Raw genomic sequence first — 17,275 nt, 5'->3', positions numbered from 1 at the left:
TCCTAATCACTCAATCTGGTCTAAGTAGATCCTGGGTAATGTGGGATTCTTGGCAAAATAATCTGTCCTGAGCTGGAGCATTAATGACTCTTGTCCTGCTAGTTGTTGTTTGTTGTCTAACATCCACCTCTCCTGCCCTTCCACTCCATTTCTGGTAAGATCATTGGTTTTGCTTTTAGTGATGGACCTGCCTATCCCACCCACTATGCAGTGCTGTCAATCAAGTGTTTGTAAATGGGCAGAATAGGGAGTTGAGCTTAGCCAATGAGAGTCTCCTATTGTTTGCCTTTCCAGCCAATGGGTGGGCCATGTGAGTGGCAGTCAGTAAGAATCACTCTCTCAAGATGAAAAATGGCTAGAACCTGGCTCCAGTCCCAGGAGACTTTGTGCGGACTCCAGCTCTCACATCTCTCCCCCTTGCCCTTCTGAATGCAGTTCTGTACTTTGGCTTTTCCTCTCATTCCAAGAGCTGCCTCACGCCTTCTCGGGGAGTCTCCTCTTGTGGTAATGTCAGCAAGGGTTAGTTTCTGTTGCCTGTCCCCAAAGAACCCTGAAAGATCCAGCCAGCCACATTCAGGTGTTAAGAAAGCAAAGGGCCCCCATCTCTTAGCCACAGAGTGGAGGACAATCCCTGTCCTTGTTTCTCTTCTCCTCACCCGCCATCTTCCTCTTCATTCTATAGCAATGGGTTGATCATCATGAGAACAGGGCCAAGAAACTGAGTCACATCAGTCTGACTTCCCCGACTGCAGAAAAGCTCTTCTGAGAGAGGTCCTTATCTTTGCCTCGTAATGAATCCCCACATTCTCTGAGGCCCAGCTGTGACCCCGACTCTGGCACTGAGGCTCACCTCTGATCTCTCCTGCCTTTGCTTGACTTTTTGCTGTTCTGTGCTCTGTCTTCTGTCCCTTTTTTGTTTCCCAAGTTCCCACCAAGTTTACCACTGGGGACACTCCTGTGGAGGCTGCTCCCGATCTATAGCAAGGGGATGGGAGCTCCCCTGGTCACAGGGGCTTGCTGTGATTTTCCTCCTCTCCCTAAGTTGCCCCAAATCCTGCCAGGCAGGTGGACTGTGTATGGGAGCAGCTCTCTCCTCCCAGTCTCCATAGAAGACTCAGCCCCTTGGGCTCAGGCACTTTCCCTCTTTGGTCTGTGAAGGATCCAGACCCTCATGGCCCCCAGGCCAACCCTGGAGCAGCTCCTCTAGTCCTGATGCTAAGTGAGGCTTGGGGGCAACAGGGGCCTCAGCTCCATCCTGATTGCCTATTGAGTCCTGATTCATTAGCTGTTTGGAGTCAAATATTTCTGACCAGCTAGCTTTGGCGAGTGCACAGCCATGAGATCAGTCAGGCTGGCTTAATAAATCTGTGGTCCAGCTCACCCAGAATCAATGCCATGCTCCTTTCAAATGGAGGCTCCCTGTGAGGATGCATTGATTTCTGGGCCATAAAGAACCCAGTGTCTCCAAAATGCAATGCTGAAATTCCCATTGTCCTTTCTGGCCCGGCTGGGGGCCAGATGTGATACTTCACCCCACTTCTTTGGAAAGTCCTCTGCTATTTCTTGAGTACGGCTCTGGCTAATGCTAGAACTCCCCATGAGGGAGAGGAAGGTCAGAGGTGGAAGCCAGAAAACTTACGCTGGTGAGATGAAGGGTTTGTGCCACCACGCTGAGGGATCCACATTGGAGCCAAGAAGTGATGCTCATGGTGAAGATCAGAGCTCCCCTGATGAAAACAGCAGCCATTCCCAGTGACAGCAAGGCCCTGAGCTCCTCTTCCAACGAGAACAGCCTAGTTTGCATCAGGAAAACCATCTGCAGCAAGCTTCTCCACAGGCCAAGATCTTCCCCTCCAGTTCTCTTTTTATGGCTATTGGTAACAATCTTTAGGTGGATCCTCCACACCTACACCACGCTGATTCAGTTCAGCTGAGCGTTACAAGTTGACCATTAGTTAATCCACCACAGGAGGCCATGACTCTCCCATCTCCAGCACACCGGACAGGCAGGGCCCTAAACCCCTCCAACTCTATTTCAGAACTTTTCATTCTTTTCTCCTTACTTCTATTGTAAAGTCATTTTCAAGTCACCAAACCCAAGAGAAACTATCAAGGAAGGAAATATTTTCGTTTAGGTAACTATCGTGCCTTGGAATTGTCTTCAGGTACAGCTACATTTAGGACCTAGAACAATGCTATTGTGACTCTGTTTCCCTTGGTCTCTTCTTTGGCTTTCTTTTCATGGTAGCAAGATGACACCCATTGGCTCCAGTCTCATCGCCTGTACCCTCAAGTTTAAATTCAATGAAGAGAATTCCTCTTCCCTAATTATGCTAAAAATAATCCTGGAATTGACTCTTTTTTGCTCTGATTTGCCTGGATTCTGAAATGTAGCCATCCTTGGATCAATTACAATAGCTAGAAAGGTGTGGTGTTCAGATTGGTCAGTCAAAGTGAGGTCATGTGATTGCTTGGAGTGAGCCCTCTGTTCCACCCGAACTGAGGACATGAGAGGTGGTTCCCCAAAGCAACCCCAGACACTGTTTCCAGAAGAATGGGATAAATGCTGAGCAAGCAGATGTTTTACCACCACAGCCTCGCTATACGGACCAGAACCTGGTCCTACTCCTTCCGATCCAGTTAGGGCAGGAAGAATAACCCTGTGCAGCTCTTGAGTGGTCTGGTGGAGCCCCTCTGACAAGGACCAGAGGCCACATTACAGTCACATTTGGCTGTGTGTGCTCTTCCCTGGTCCCCCACCTGGCTGACTAGTCCCTGCCTCACATTTCCAGCATCTCACACAGAGGTAGGAGAGGAACCTGCTGTAGATGGAGGCTCCTGGTAGAGACAAAGCGGAGGGAGACCTCAGCCAGCTCCCCAAAGGAAGGGCTCCCTGTGCTTGGCACCAGCCCCTGCCCGTGACCAGAGCTGCCAGTTTCTCATGCTCTTAGGGGTGTGCCCATCAGTCACAGAGCACTCAGGGTGCCTGGCAGGGGAAAAAAAGCACCTTTGATCTAATCGAAAGAGTCAAGCATTCAGCATCAAGTTATAGCTAAGAGCTTCGAAGCTGGTTCACATCTCAACTCTGCCACTTTCAAGGGCAAGTGTTGCAGCCTCAGTATTCTGTGGAATGAGGTAACATTGGTAATAAGATGGGTAACATTTATAGAACAAGCTATGGAGCCTGGCTTTTTAAAAATACTCACTATGTGTATATATGTAAAATCATATTGAAATCTCATAACTCTCTAATGAGAGGTACTATTATTGCATTAAAAAATTTTTTTTAAAAGTCTTTTCACCACTGGGAAACCAGGGCCTTCACATTGAGCTACATCCCTAACCCTTTTTTATTTTTTCTTTTGAGATAAGTCTTCACTAAGTTATTAAATTGCCCGGACTATCCTTGAATTTACAATCCTGCTTCGGTCTCCCAGAGTGCTGGAATTACAGGCATGTACCACCATCCCTGGCTTTGTTACAGCATTTTACAAATAAGTTACAGGAATTTGAGACCCAGAGAGGCTAAGTCACCCAAGGTCACACAGCTAGTAAGAGGCAGAGCTGAGACTTAAAGCAGAGATCCTGGCTCCAGAATCCAAGCTTTAACCATTAAACTGTACCTACTGGACAGGCTTAGTTAGTGTGTGGAATAAATGAGATGCTATGTGCAAATGACTTATCACAGTGCCTATCATTTGGAAAGTGTTCAGGAAATGACAGAAATCCCTCTTTCTCCCAGCTGAGCTGTGTCCTTATGGGCAAGACTGGCTGTTCTTCCCCAAGCCCACATGAGCTGGATGAGGTATACTATGGGGCTTCCCTGGCAGGTGGGCAGAGCAGCCCTGCAGCTCCAAGCTCCTTCAGCACATCAGTGACCTGGTGCTGACTTCCTGTTTGCCCATCTCACCCATCACCAGGCAACAGGAGTCTCTTGCGGGGAGGCTGAGCAAGCAAGTGGGAAATGACTGTGTCTTTGGAAACAAAGAGCCAGCTTGGAGGGATGTTTGACTATAGGATCTTGCTTTTTAGGTACCTGGCAGGGTGGGAATGGTTGTCAGGATGAGTTATCATCAGGCTGGTTGGAGGTCTTGGGTGGCAGTTTAGGGGTTCAGATCTGATGGCTGCCCCATTGGCTTGCAGCAGCCTCAACACCAAAGCTGTTCTTCTCTTACGGCAGCATGGTCAGCAGTGATGGGAAAGCAGAGGGTGGAAGTGGAGAGGTTAGTGAGAGGAGAGGCCAAGATGCCAGGAGCAGAAGCAATGCGGTGAGGGCAGGGCTGGCCACTCAGGGTGGACAGGGGTAGAAGGTGCCCCGCCAAGTCTGGATGGACAATTCCCATCTAGTCCCTGAAGCCCATCTTTAAACGTACTCCCATTGTGAAGTCTCAAAGGGGACAGTCCTATATGTGAGATTGTCCTGCATGACCTGGGGAGGCGTCGACAGGAGAGAGACCCTTCAAAGTCCCCCAGTCTCCTTTCCCAAGGCGGCCCTGGCCTTGAATGGACAGTCTGTCTCATTCTACCTGTGATGGAAGGTGGTTATTAACAAAAGTGGGACTTGCTGCTGATTACCTTCCCCACCCCATTAATTTTCATTTTCCCCGAATCCTTTGAGGCGGACTGTGGGTCGAGGCAGTGGGAACTGGTTTGTGTGTGTTACACTGAAATGTGCCACCGTGAACGACTTGCTTCAGCCATCTGAGTTAGAACACCCTACCTCTCGTGCTTTCTGCTCCATGTTCTGACCACACATCTGTGTTTACTTGAGTCAGCCAATTCTCCTCATCCCCCCACAAAACCCAGAGTTCTTAGCCTGAGCCCCTCTGCCAGGAACATTGTGAAACCTCAGGGAGGGTAGGGGTGCCATCTCATCGCTGGCTGAGGGTTCCTGCCAGCAGAAAGAGCCTAGCTGTAGGAGACAGCCCAGGCCCCAATCTGAGCAGTACTGGCTTCTCCTTGCATCAAGTGTAAGTGGTCAATGAGGTGACATTTCAGACAGGGAAGTTCTGCCCATGGAAATGGCTCTTGGCACTGACCTTGCACCAGAACCACCCAGGGAGTGTGCACTAACTGCAGATGCCCAGGTCATCTCCAGAGAGCTGGTTTCCACTCTTCTCCAAGGGGCCAAGTTTGAGTATTTTTAAAAGGTGTCTCAGGTGATTCAAAAATGCAGCCAAGACTGAGAACTACTGTTCCATAGCTTCTCTTCTTCGAGAGAGTGCATACATGACTTATCAACTGTTTTTAAATACTGCACCCGGGAAGCACGAAGCAGTGAATCCCTAATGGTGAGATATAGGGAAAGTAGAAGTGATGCCAGGGTAGAGTGGTGGTGGTGGTGTGCTTATCTTTTGAATGGCAGAAATTCCCCTGCAACTTGCCTCACAAGCCCTCACTGCCATGATTTGTGCTGTTGCCTGTCTTTAGAGAGGTGTTGCCCTGCTAGGGATTAAACTTGTGTTTTTTCCTTTTTCACTTGGTGGAGTGCCCCCAAGACAGGAAGAGGCAATTTCCTTCGACTCAGTGAGAGCAGCCTCCTTGGACAGGTAGGAGGATAAATAGTCCATTTCTGCTGGGGGTGTAGCCCAGTGGTAGAGCAGTTGCTTAGCATACATGAGGTCCTGTGTTCCATTCTCAGCATTGAAAAGAGAATCATCCAGTTGCCCTGGGAAAGGAAGCAGCCCCAGGAAGAACTGGGTGATCACCATGGGGTTAGGAGGTGGTGGTCCTGGGTCTGTGAGTGATGAAAAGGCCCCCAGGCTTTGGCTTCTGCTGGAAAAGCCAGGTGCTCAGAGGCTGGCCAATGGGCTGTATTTGCTGGGGACTGGATGGACCATGGGAGCTTGCTCATCTCCCAGTGGGCCTGAGCTGGGATGCTTCTTCTGCTGTGTTTTTTCTGAATGGAAGTTGAAGAAACGTTTCTGGTCATGTTTCAAGTCTCTCATCTTTGAAGACATATCGTCGAAGTATGTGGCAGCCATTGATGGTAGCTTTTCTTTCCCGGGCTTGCTGAGACTACACACTCTCTGTGATTGGCACCTGGGACCACCACACACCACCTCCTGGGGGCTGCAGAGGGTGGCAGGGAGCTGCCAGGGAGCTTTACAGATCTGGGCATGTCTGGACTTCAGGGAATGGTGCATGGGCAGTTACGGTCCAAAAACACACACTTATTTCTTCCTTCAATGTGCAGGTCTTAGAGACCATCAGGAGCAAGAAGACATGTCCCCACCTGATGGCCCTGCTGACCGGCTCCCCTCATCCAAGTGGCTCTCAGTAGTCCCTTGGGCCCCAGATCTCTTCTTGACTGGCAGTGTCCTCACACATGACGCTCTCCACTGGCACACGTTTCATTTGTCCTTCTCTGGCTGAAATCCCTTCATGCTATCCTTGCTTTGGCTTAAATATTCAGAGGGCCCTCGGTGGTAGCTCTGTGTGTGTCCCGCTCTGGACCCTTGCCTCACTTTCCTTTGTGTCTGTGCCCTCTGTGTTTCCCGAATTATACGTATCCTGTTTGTACTTTTCTAGGTGCTTGTTTCATTCTTCTCTCTGTCTGTTTCCCCCATGGGACTGTCAATGCCACAAGGACAGAAAGCAAACCTGTTCCATGTCCACTGTGTCCCCAGATCCTAGCACAGGCCAGCATACACTTAGGCCCTTAGGCAGTGATTATGAAATAAACGAATGAACAGTTGGAACCACCAAAGAAAAATCCAAATGTTTAAGTGTTATAATGCTGGAAAATGGAGAATTTATAGCTGTGGGGAAGAGGGAAGAGTTCCATTTATATGCAGCATTAGAAACAATAAAATTAAACAGGCCAGGGATTTAGCTCAGTGGTGCCATCACCTGCCTCCCCAGCTCAAGGTCCCGAGTTAGATCCCTGGTACCAAAAAAAAAGAAAAAGAAACAATAAACTAATGTGAACAGGAAGAAATAACAGATCTATTGTGTGTGTGCATGTGTGTTCTCCTTTTCACTGAGCATCATTTTCTAAATGGCATGAATATTAATCTCATCTCAATATTAATAATCCCCATTTTAGAGATGCAGAAGGCTGAGGCCCAGCTTCGTTAAGCAGCTTGATCACCGTCACAGAGTCATTAAACAGAAAGGCCAGGGTTTGAGTTCTGCTGCTCTGTGACTCCAGAGTCCGTGCTCCCAACCGTAGCACAATTTAGAAATCAGCCTAGGATATTTGACACTAGAAACATCATTCTCATCCCTAGGGGCTACTTTTTTGGCAGCTGTGTTGGGGGGTACAGGGCCCAGAGATGCCCTTGAGGGATGCTCCCAAGTGAAGCGGGGGCTAATGGACAGAGGGGATGGGAGGACTCAGGAGGGGGTGGAGACCCTGTAGGAGACCCTGCAGGGCCACTCTGTGCAGGGCTCCAGAAGCTTCAGGCCTGGCCTCCCAAGTGGACAGACACCTATGTGCTGCAAGTGATGTAGGACTCCTAGTGGGACTTAGGTTGGGCCTCCTAAGGGCACAGGAAGGCAGCCTGCAAACAAAGCTGCGGAAGACAGATCAGGACACAGCAGGAGCAGAGGCTAGTGCTCATAACTGTGCAGGTGGAGAAAAGGATGTCAAGTGGGAGGAGTCTCTCAGCCACGTGCGCAGAGCCAGGACTTAGAGGAGGCGGTGCCTCACTGCTGAGCTTGTTCATTCAGTCCTCTGCCAGGTGTTTCCTGGGCTCCAGCTGGGTGCCCTGCACTGCTCTGAGCGGGAGCGAGAGGAAGGGCTCTGCCCTGGAGAGCCAGCATGCTGGTGGGAAGGGGCAGTGGAATGCACACAGATGGGATGAGGCTCTGAAGAAAGTAAGTCGTAGTGATATGCTAGAAAGGATGGAGTGGGATGGAGAGATAGCACCAGAAGCAATGTTGGTTGGAAATCAGGGAGGGCTTCTCTGAAGGGGTGGCATTGAAACTAAAGCAGGGGTAAGATAGTTATAGATATAGACAGATGTAAACTTTTATATTATAATACATATTTGGTACATGCATGTCACACATGTGTTGTATTGCGGCCAGAGGGAAAGTGGCAAGGGCAGACCAAGCAGAGGGACAGCCTTGGCAACGGCCCCAGGATCACAGTAAGATGAGTATATGCTGAGCACAGAGAGAAGACAGTGCTCGCCGGCCCAGCTCAGAGGCAGAGTAGGGGTGGCCACCCCCTGCAGAGCCTGGTGGTTCCAAGGACGAAGGCAGGATTTTAAACACAGGTGTCTGAAGATGCGGTTGATAATTTTTAAAAGATCACTCGGTAGTCCCATGGAGGGTGAACTGGGGTGGGCCAGAGTGGCAGAAATGGGGTCGACCAGAATGCTCTCAGGAGCACCTAGAGGTGACGCAGATTTGGTGAACCAGCAGTGGACCTGGACCAGTGAGGAGAGTGAAAGCCCAACTCAGTATGGAGCAGCCTACTGTACTGGGATCCTCTCCCACAGGGGAGGTGTCCACTGGGGTCCTTTGGGGTGGCCACCTTCCCTGGCTTGTCAGTGTCCCCACAAGCCCAGAGCAGCAGGCCCAGAGTACTGAAATTGGCAGCACAGCCTTTGTCTTCAGCCTGCTCTGCTGCCTGTGTTTGAATTGATCTGCATGTAATTGATGCCTCTCCTCACCAACCTGCAAACTGGACCCTCGTTCACGGGGTAGCATAGTTTTCTACAGCACAAAGTCCTCCCTCTCCCTCCTCCCAGACTCAGAGATGAGGATGGGGATATCACCACCACCCAGTCACGAAGAGAAAAGTCTCGGCCCCTGCAATTTGTGTGTTTCCTGGAGGGTGCCATGCAGGGTTTTCAAGGCAACACATGAGGCCGGAATGTAGCCCTGGCTTTGCCACAGTGCGGGCATTATCCTATTCAAATCACAACAAATATATCACCGCTCCTCACCGTCCCCTGTTAGTTGCATCGGAAATTAGAAAAGCTTGCATTTTCACTGTGGTTGGGCTCTGTCAATTTGGAAATGCTTATGATAATCGGGATGCGGCACAAATGCAAAGCTGCGGAGTGTGTAAATAACCAATTATGAGGTTTTTAAAGGAAAAGCTTGTTTGGTTCTGAGAGACAGATTCTCCCCAGTGGAACTCGCTTTTGCCTTTGCATGATATGGATGTAATTTAAAGTATCCCTGGGTGTTCTCCTTGCACTATTTATTTAAGGTATTTATACAAGAATAAACTCTATCGAGATGAAGCAGGGCAGACTGAGAAGGGCTCTGCCGGGCCAGAGTGATATTGATTACAGCTGCAGAAGATTGTGGTGTCAGGTCACCTTCTCACCATTGATTGTTGATTGCTCTATAACACCCCTCCCCGCTGCCAGTCACAGGCACATTAATTGTGGGGACAAATTTAATCATTGGTCACTTGCAGGACTGTTGTGATGCTAAAGCCATTTTTCAGAACATGTGGTTGGGATGTGGAAAGGAAATTGTGAGACAAGAAGGCTGATATAGAAGACACCATGAATCCCCATCTTTAATGAGCAGAGTTGCAAGGATGGTTAATTTGCTCTGATTATGCTACAATTCTGTCTGGGTGCTGGGCCAGGCTGAAGTAACTAAGACTGACTCGACTGCTTGGAAAAATTTCCCGACTTTGTCAAAAATGGGCTGCCCTCCACCTTCTGGGGCTGAAAGTTCAGAAACTACAACAGCCTTGCAGATTAGCTACCTGCCTCCTTACCCAGCACTAAACATAGCAAAGGCCAAGCCAGCAATTACCACTGTGGTTGCTATTAATTTCATCATTCGGGGGAAAAAATGAACAGACTATTTAAATACTTTTGCAAAGATTTTAATCTTGTCAATCTAGCTAGCTAATGGAAATTGAATCCTTAACTAACTGTGTACAGTGGTAGGTTTTAAATGTCTACCAGGTCAGATTTTCTTACTGTAATGGAAATAGTGTCTATATTATATTGTAAGCAGTCCTTCATTCATTGTTTTTGGTAATTACTTTGGTGTTAGGTATTGAGAATATAGAAGTGAATGGGGCATATAAGTTCCCTGCCTTCATAGAGTTTATATTCTGAAAAGGATACTAGTTTTCAAGCAACAGTTTTTTGAGTTGTTTAAACATGGATTTCTAGCCTCACCCCCCTGAGTTTCTGGTCCAGTAGGTCTCCAGGACTTTGCACTTCTAACAAGTCCTCAGATGTTGCTGATGCTGTTAGCCAGGGAACTTGACTTTGAGAACCACCACACTAGCTGAGTCCAGTGGATCTCAAATCTGGTTGCACATTAGAATCTCATTTTAGCTGGGTGTGGTAGTGCCTGCCTGTAACCCCAGCTCTCTAGGAAGCTGAGGTAGGAAGACTGCAAGTTCAAGACTAACCTAGGCAACTTATTGGCTGAGACTCAGCCTCACAATAACAAATAAAATTAGGGCTGGAGATATAGCTCAGTGCACAGGCCCTGAGTTTAATCCCCAGTACTGTGAAAAAGAAAATCACATTTTGGAAAATACCAATGTCTGGGGGGGATTTAATTCATCTAAGCTAGGGTCTGGGCCTTGATGTTTTTCAAAAGGGCACCCCAGGTGGCTGTCTCAGGCGGCTGGACTCAAGAACACTGCTCTTAATCTACATGTGAAGAATAGAGGATGGAAACATTTAGCGTAGAAGCTAAGAGCCTGACAGCTGTCGTTTGGCACTCTGCTCTGCTCCCAGCACTGGCAATTTCATTAATCTTCCTGCCCCTCCGTGTCCTCATCTATAATGATAAGAATATCTAACTGAGAGCTGGAGTGAGGACCAAGTGAGGTTAGACAGATGCCTGGCCAACCACAAGCCCTGAGTACAAGCTCATTTTCAGCATTGTTCTTAGAGTGGGGTATGTGGTGGGGCTTGGCCCATTTTAATTTAATTGTTTGGTATCTGTCCAGTTAAATCCCTTGCCTGTTAAGGTACTGGGAGAGGTTTACTCTGGCTTTCTAAGACTCCCCCCCATTTGGCACCTGGAGGAATCCCTGCCACCTTTCTTCTCTTCCTTCAAACACCAGTAACCAGGTTGTCAGCCTTCTCCTGCAGCCCCAACTTCTTAGCGAAAGTTCTTCATCTGCAGCTGTGGAAACATTCGTTATTCCGTGTAACAGTGCAGCACTGCACCCTGGGAGGCGTCTAATACACATGCTGGTGGGGTGGTGCCAGCAGTGCAAATGGTACTCGAGAATAATTCCCCAAATGAGCCACAGGCACGTAGGGCAAGATGAAGGAAGCCAGAGGACCCATTTTTAAACATTTGATTGTCAGTCAAGTTTACTGCTCATTCCATAGCTTTCTCATGACCTGCTGTGGTTTGTGCTGTGTGTGTTTGAAAAAAAAAAGTTCTTCATTTTCCGATGAGAGTGGGGGGAGGTGATGGATGGGCAGGAAATGGAAGAAGGAGACTCTCTGTGTGTACAGGTGAGTGTGCACGGGCTGCATAAAGTGTGTAAAGGGTTTCACAAGGTGCAAAGCACTGCAAGAAGGCCCTGGGCTGTTACAAGAAGGTGGTTTGGGATGATGTAGGGGTTCACAGCGAGAGGGTGGGGAAAAAGTTGTGCTTTCTTGAATTAGTCTTGTTAGGCCTCACATAAGCTAAACTTATATGTGGCAAACATCCAGACCAGCAATCCAAACAAGTCTCAGGACGGGGAAGACAGCAAAGTGTTTACAAGGTTATTTGTCTAAGAAGCTCTTTTAAAATGGACCATCATGCCTTTTGGTGGGTTATCTGGGAGACAGGTCACCGCCAGTGGGTTACCCATGAGCTGAGGTTAGTGAGCCACCCCATGGAGAATGCCATCTCTGGGGTCAGGAACAACTCAGAGCTCGAGTCCTGAATGCACCCTCTTGTTGGATTATGTGTCATTGGGTAAGTGGTTTGCCTCATTAACTTTGTTCACTTATCTGGAAAATGGGTATAACATGGTATGCCCTCTGGTATGATAGTCAGAGGGCAGGATTATTGCAAGGATTAAGGGAGATTGTATTTGGAAAGAACTTAATGTACCATCTTAGCATGTAGGTTGAATGAAGGTAGCATGAAGGTTAGCATGGTAACTGCTAACCTTCATCCATTCAAGAGTGGTTGATTTGTTAATCCCTGCTGGACACCTACCTGTCCCTGCTTCAGGAGTTGAGCACACAGGGCTGAACAAGGCAGGCAAGTCCTTTGCCCTCAAAAGGGTTATATCCTCTTATGGAAAGGCTGAGTAAACAACGTGAATAAACAAGGGGATTTCCAAATGGTATGCAAAATAGAAGCTGTCAAAGAAAGTGATGGGGGCCATTCCCATGGGATCACCATGAGGAGGGGACATGGAATCAGTATGAAGGGGCAGGAACCAAATGATGTGATGATCTGAGTGAGGTGGGAAGCCATGGAGGGCTGGAGGAGGTGAAACAATGACTTAGTTTGATTTCTATTTTAAGATAGTTCCTAAGGTTGCTGTGAGAGAATGGATTGAAGGGGTGAGAGTGGAAGTAGGGAGCCCAGTAAAAAGCTCCTACAGTCTTCAGGACAGGAACATGGCAGCTGTGTTTCATCTACGGTTGTCATCTACTTCCACCTGCCGTCACTTAGGGTGAGAAGCAGAGAGCAAAGCAGCCAGTGTGATTCCCCCCTCACCTACTGCAGCAGCTGGAAAATGGCTTGGATCCTCCTGCTTGTGCACTCTCCTGCCTCAGGGAAACCAGCTGCGATGCAAGAGAAGGGAAGATCCTGCCGGATGACAAGTCCCCAAATCTCTACTTTCCCTCAGGGCAGTGGGCACTAGCCTCCAGATACCCTAACTAGGAAGCAGCTCCTGGAATGGGCAGATTTTCCTGGGGATAGAGCTGGGTGGCTTCCAGGGGTTTTTTGGAATCACTTCTGTTCCTGGAAGCAAACATTTCACCAACATGTGTAGGAAATATGAACGCTCTGCCTGATGCCCAAATGCCTGGCCAACCATTAGGAAGTTGCTTGGCATTTTTATGGTCATCTTGTTGAGTCCATCTGCTTTGGATACCAGAGGAGCAGACCCCAGATGTGTGACTGGCCCTGCCCCCAGCCCTGTGGCCCTCTTGAAGGCTTGGGTCTATTTGAAGGCCATGGGCCTTTGCAGTGGAGAGGAATTATGGAGGTGTGGGGAGGAAGTATGGCCAAGTGGAAAGCACCTCTTGCTCTCCCTGGGTGGCACGGAATCCCATTGGTAGGCTGTCAGGCCTGGGTTTATCAAGCTAGGCTTCTAGGGGCTCCTGCTCTTCAGCTTCCTGCCTTATGCAAACAGAGAATTAGATCCTCCATTAAAATACATTTCTCCTCCTCATCTGGTCTCCTCTCTAAGCCCCCAACTTGAAGAAATCTCTCCCTATTCTGCGCTTTCTCTAGCCCATCTTTGTATTCCTTCCATTTTTATAGCCGACCATTTTGTACGTGAACTAAGTACTAAACAAGCATTATCACCACTTTGTGCATGGTACACCACAGAGGCATAAATCCCACATTAACCTCATCCTAAAGAGCGGCTGAATGCATTTTAATAAATGTCCCAAATGGTTTCAGTGCCTAGTAGCCAAATGGAATAAAAAATGCACACACATTACAGGATGTTATGAACCTTTCTATCAAAAGTAATAATAAACAGACTGCTTGTTGGATTTGGTGATTGGGTTACATTTTTAAACAGTATATTGAGAGACAAATCAAAGTAGAGCTGAGATGATTATGTGATATGATCCAATGGGGCCCAGCAATTTCCAGGGCTTTGCTTGAGCAGGTAGACATCTCTCTTGGTTTTTCATACATTTTTATTCCAAGCTCTTATTCTACATAGTTTCAAGAGAAATGAGCAAATTAAGAAATCTTTGCTGCACTCAGATATTTAATATAGCAGCCAGATAAAGGCAGAGACGCACATCATTTGTCAGCTGAATAAAAATTCAGATGAGGTATTTTCCTGAAGCTGTGCCAGGCACCATTAGGAGAGCATTTTATTTTCATGTGTCAGTGACGGCATGCTGTTGGGGCCAAACTTCATCAGGCTACAAGGTGTTACTTGATGTCAGGCACAGCGTGGCTTTCCGTCTTGGGCAGCACATCCCAGATGCTGTGATTCCATCAACAGCATGCCTTTTCATTCCCTATATGGGATTTCCACTCTGAAAATTTCAGAAGTTAATTAGCCATTTTGGTTATCAACCCAGAGTAGATAAAATATCATGCCAGTGGCCATTTTGGATGTGCAGATGTTTTGGTTTGGGCACATCTGTAGGCAATCATTGTGTGTTCTGGGCAGGAACGGTGTTTTATTATGGGATTATATGTGTAATCTTGGATAAATAGTAGAAATTGGAGTACTTCAGTTGGAAGACTTGTTTTCTCTCCCAGAGAGCAGTGTAAATAGCAAACCAGAAACCATTCGCTCATTATTGGAGCAATAATCTAACTTGCCAGCCTTCTCCCTTCAGGCAGGACCTCAGAGGTCAGTGAAACAGCCTGGCAAGTGAGATTCTGTGGGGTGTCAAGCCAGGCCTTGGGGCCAACAACTCTGGCTTCTGCTAAATTCTAGGAACAATCATTTGCCTCCCCAGCTCCCAGCCCAGTGGAGGTTAAGGGGGTGGCTGTTATTTCGTATCTAGCCACCAGGGAATGTGGACTTTGTCTCAGTGCCTCCTTGCATTTGGGAGGGCAGATCTCCCACCATCCCTGGGGACAAATGTCTTCCCACCAAGGGTGAGGAATGCTGCCATGCTGAGGTAGCATGGGGCGGCCCAGCCTGGTACTGGCCCTTTACTCCAATTCTGGTAATACACATAATGATGTTACTTCGTTTTGTTTTACATCTCTAAAACAGATGTACCAAATCCCTGTAAACTGATCTATGGTAATGCACTTAATTTTAATCTTCAATGTTAAAAGTAAGAACTGATCGCTTAAAGCAGAAACATGTGTCACTTCACCAGAAGTTGGCACAAGGCGCAGTGTACCCCCACGCTGCTTAACTGCTTTGGCTCTGCCAATGGCTTTCTCTTAGCTTTTGTTTTCCTCCTCTCCTCCACATAAGGCTCTTCTTTTGGAACCCCTCAGCTGCCAAGTGTCTTCTTTGCTGCTTTGGGTGTTTCCCAGTATTGCTTAGCTCTAATTTTGGGCCACAATGAATAGACTCTGCAAAATCTGGTTTGAAAAGTTGGAAAAAGACGTGGCATAGTTGTGTTAGATTGTAGTTACAGAACTGTGCTAAAACCCAGTGAAAAATGAGTGCTCCATGACCAAGACACTGAATATTAAACCATACTGTGATAATTACGAGACATCATTATACATGAGGAAGGACTTGGATAAAAATCTCTAATTTTTATTTCTAGAAAGTCAGTTGGAGCTTCTTGATAGTGAGACGAGACCAGTGCCATACACAGGCCAACATGGTTGGCAGTGGGTAAAGTCAACCTAGAAACAAGGAATTCTTTGGAGTTAAAGATTGAGACAAGCTGGAGGGGTGCTTCAGAGGAGCTTGGAGTGGTGGAATGCAGGGTACTCATTTTTCTCCTAGTACAAGGTCTCGGGCTTCAATAATTCACTCAGTGCTGCTAGTAAGGATGCATTACCTTGCATCCTTAAACTTTAAAGTTAAGAAGAGTCGAAGGCAGGTGGATGTCTTTGGTAGCAGAATTGTGTGTGGGGTGGGTATAGTCATTAGCTTCCGTGGTGACCTCTTGGGAATGGTACTCATATCTGTAGATAATCCATCTGGGCAGAAGGTCAAAATTATTAGCAGGGACAAGACCAGCTCTGGAGTCCAGAAATCCTGGGTGCAGTGGGAGACCAGGAGTGCCTGGTAGCCTGGGACCCTCTTCATCAGAGATGGGGCTGAGGTTGGGGGACAGCAGTGGCCAGACCCTGAGCTAGGGAGTCGTAGACTTAAGCCTGAGGTCTATGACAAGCCTCGAAAGGACTGGTGTAATTGACCTGTGACTTAGTGAAGTCTCGCCGACAGCTCTGCAGGCAGGAATGAAGTGACAGAGACCAAGGAAGAGACACTGGTTGATCCCTTTCAGCGCTGACATTTCTTACTTTGGTTACTTGAAAAAAACCAGTGACACTGCAGGGATGTCTCATCCCGGCTCCATCTTCTTCCTTTGCTCATATTCTTCCCTTTTCATCCTGATTTTGGATACCCCACTCTCCTTCTGAGCCATCTTGGCTAAAATTGAAAGAGCTCTTTCCTTCAAGTAGTGAATCCCATCAGAAGAAACTGCTGGAGTCCAGTGTCAGACAAGTCCAGTGGAATCAGAATCCCCCAGAGGGCTCTTGAGAACAGACCTCTGGACCCCCACCACCACTCTGGGGGTGCTGAAAGCATGAATTTCTAATGCACTCCTAGGTGCTGTGGGTATAGGGACCACTTGGCAAGCAGCAATGGCAAGACTCTTGGTGTCTTCAGCTCCTCTTTGTCTTCCATGGTAGGTTCCAGAGCCTGCAGAGGGATGGCACCAGTGAAGATGTTTTCTCAAGGGAGTTTCAGACATTCAAGGCACAGCAAGTGTCCCAGGGGCTGGGCCCAGGAGAGCCGTAGTCCTGTTCTTGGGGGCAGATTTATCTGCACTCTAGCCTTACACTGAGGCCCCATGCTTCATCCAAGAACAACAGGGCGAACCAGAATTCAATTTGGCAGGGACGCTTTCTGTTTAAGCATACTTTCTCTTAATTGAATCACCCTTGCAAGGGCCTTCCAGACATTTGGATGTACGGTTTTAGAAATTCAGCTTATTTTCTCAGATATTTTCATTCTTGAACATCTGGTGGGGGATGGAGGCTAAAAGGTGCAGACAGAGTCAGATGGAGATTATTCAAATAGGATCGGAATGCAGATGGCAGGGTTTTTGAAAGATACAAAAACAGAGTTGTGGGAAAGATGCATGTACTGCAGCCAGACTCACCGGAGTAGAAATCTGCTGCTCATTGGGGTGTAACCCTGAACAAGCCAACTGACCCTTCTAACCCTCAGTTTCTTCATCTGGAAAATGAGTAACAATAGTTATCCTGCAGGGGTACTGCCAGCATAACATGTGGATTGGAACCTGGTAGGTGCTCAATTAATATCATCTATCATCCTCATGTTGTCGTCATCATGCTGCTTATTATTTTAATATTTACCCACCCAGCCCTAATCTGTTTATGTTGTAGAGTACAGAGAAAATAAAGGCATCTGAGTCAATGGGCTACCTCAGTAGTTATCACCTGGGGGTGATTTCTCCCTTCAAGGGTGTTTTGGGGGGTTTGTTACACTGGGAACTGCCAC

At 47.7% G+C, this 17,275-nt stretch overlaps 1 long non-coding RNA gene across 2 annotated transcripts in view; it reads right to left on the bottom strand.

Moving 5' to 3' along the window:
• LOC101699098 (uncharacterized) overlaps positions 1–2,193 on the bottom strand; it is a 104,051-nt gene extending 101,858 nt beyond the window's left edge. The window contains exon 1 of one of the 2 annotated variants that reach the window (XR_015441093.1): positions 1,640–2,193. This is a non-coding gene — a long non-coding RNA (uncharacterized LOC101699098). The remainder of the gene's footprint in view (positions 1–1,639) is intronic. The other variant, XR_205390.4, reaches the window with a different exon arrangement.
• Between the last annotated feature and the right edge of the window lie 15,082 nt (positions 2,194–17,275).

Source organism: Heterocephalus glaber, unplaced genomic scaffold, assembly GCF_053883595.1.
Source record: "Heterocephalus glaber isolate CG9 unplaced genomic scaffold, H.glaber_assembly_v1.0 deba00000071, whole genome shotgun sequence".
NCBI lineage: Eukaryota > Metazoa > Chordata > Mammalia > Rodentia > Bathyergidae > Heterocephalus > Heterocephalus glaber.
The sequence above is the reverse complement of the archived record's forward strand: the minus strand, read 5'-3'. Positions and strand labels throughout refer to the sequence as shown.